Source organism: Macrobrachium nipponense, chromosome 40 (genome assembly GCF_015104395.2).
Source record: "Macrobrachium nipponense isolate FS-2020 chromosome 40, ASM1510439v2, whole genome shotgun sequence".
Classification (NCBI taxonomy): domain Eukaryota; kingdom Metazoa; phylum Arthropoda; class Malacostraca; order Decapoda; family Palaemonidae; genus Macrobrachium; species Macrobrachium nipponense.
The window spans coordinates 14,530,677-14,533,176 of NC_061101.1; positions in this window are offsets into that span (position 1 = coordinate 14,530,677).

Genomic DNA, 2,500 nt, shown 5'->3' on the forward strand with positions numbered 1-2,500 from the left:
CCTCAATATTTCCAGGATTCTCCTAATTAGGGTAATGCCTTCTGGGCAAATTGGCCATAAGTGGAGCAGATTTGGCGAATTTCGTACATTCGGTCTGGATGAGCTGAATGGATTCAATTTGACGTCGTCGTGTTTGTACATCGTCTTGACTCTGTGATGACGACGTTCTTCCGGTCTCGTTCTATTGGGATGATTTGTCTCTGGGTTAAGCTTTTCCAAAAACAGATTTTTTTTATTATTATTATTTCTTATTATGACTCTTACTTGAAAATGAAAATTATCGAGATAAAAGTCGGGTTAAGCTTTTCCAAAAAAAAAAAATTAATTTTTTATTATTTGTTCTATTATGACTCTTACTTGAAAATGAAAATTATCGAGATAAAAGTATCCGCGGTTAGATTAGCATTAAAGAATGACCATACAGATATTTCAAGATAAAAAAGAAAATTGCCTTTTTTTATATTTTAATAAATATTAGTGGGTGTCAATACTATAGCCACAGTCTCAGATTCTAAATATTTTATCATAGTCCCCTCGCCTATTATTATTAAGAAATATCTCGGAGTGTTGACTGGTAGCTTGCCTGGGCATGGTAATCAACCGTGCAGCCTAGTAGGCCTCACCTGTAGTAGTCAGTCTATAGTTAGTGAATACAGTTGGGTAGTTTATTAACATCATCAGATATTGAAGTGTTTCATTTTCAGTGGCTGTTCGAGAACATATGATTTCCAGTAGTTCTAAAACTTTATGGTCACCATTATCCAAGAGATTTTGATGAAAAACAAGGTATTAGTGACACCATATCCATAATGAAAAAGGTATTAGTGACACCACATCCATAATGAAAAAGGTATTAGTGACACCATATCCATAATGAAAAAGGTATTAGTGACACCATATCCATAATGAAAAAGGTATAAGTGACACCATATCCATAATGAAAAAGGTATTAGTGACACCACATCCATTATGAAAAAATCACTTCCAGCGCCTCAGTGGCGTGGTTGGTTTGGTGTTTGCTTCTCACCTCGGTGGTCGCGGGTTCGATTCTCGGCCATTCCATTGAGGAGTGAGAGATGTGTATTTCTGGTGATAGAAGTTCACTCTCGACGTGATTTCGGAAGTCACGTAAAGCCGTTGGTCCCGTTGCTGAATAACCATTGGTTCCATGCAACGTAAAAACACCATACAAACAAACAAACAAACTTCCATTCGTCTGAATAAACCATAACAGCAAATTGAATTATATCCCCCGATGATAGGAGGATAATCTATCGCCAAATTGCTCTCTATCTCTGCTAAATGAGCGCCTGTAATATTTACCATAACACATCAAAGGCTCAATGAATATTCCTACAGTATATTAGTGCAGTATCTCCATGAGACCTTTCAAACGGCATGAATACCTAAATAAAAAATAATCGAATGAGCGGCGGCGGCCGAATAGCTTCCAATTAAGAGCGTTTTTCACGAATGTGATGATGATGCTGTCTCGCTCATCCCATAATTGATACTCATGAGCGATTCAGGTCGAAGTCTTGCTGAGCGCCATGGGGAGAAAATGGCTGTTTTCGTGTTAAGTTTAGGTCATTTTTAGGGCTTTTCACAGTGGCTAAAAATTTGGTTGACTTTTGCTGGTGTGACGGTACAAACGGGCATTCAGAGGGTAGAAAATATATAATTAGCTGAGATAAGAAGAAGCTTTAACTGTGTACATGACCAAGTGGGTGAGTGAACCCGTAACAAATAGTTATTTTGTAAACAGTTGGGATTCACACCTGTGCTGTTTCATTTCAATTCCTTTGGAACGAACAGAATTGGTTTATTGAGTGCTAGGATGATGGTGACATGCTTATAATCACCTTTTTATTTCTAATACTACATTCGATGTTAATTTCTTTCAAAAGCTTTCAAATAAAGTAGGTTTTAAAGCAGGCGTCCAAATTCCCTTTAGGCATTTCTTTTAAACTTTTTTTTTTTTTTTTTTTTTGCCGTCCGACATTCTTCTCCACTGATTTTCCAAATGAACAAAAAACAGAAAAAAAATCTATCGCATAACCTCCTTGGGGTATGATATATACTTCCTTTTGTTTTCTCATTAGATTTGTAAACTACTATTTTATAATATTATTGCTCTTAAGGGCAACATCAAGTGTTAAAGTGTTTAAGTTGAAAATGCTGTGAAAAACTTTCAGAAATTATTTTTATTTAGCGTGTAATGGCCCAAAGAAATATGAACATTTACTTACACGAGCTCTGGATATCATAGAAATGATACGAATAAAAAAAAGGGTGTATCTTCAAAGAGTATTCCGAGAAATATGTGTAAACATTAGAGCACTGAATAGACGACACCATCTGGGCTCCACAGAGAATCCCTCCTCGGCTGAATGCTGTGAAAAGAAGCTCCCTTGCTCTGAATAACCTCGACAGCGCATTAGCAATTCAACAGCACCACAAATCGCTGAATGACTTGGGAGGAACTTGAGATATATTCGCG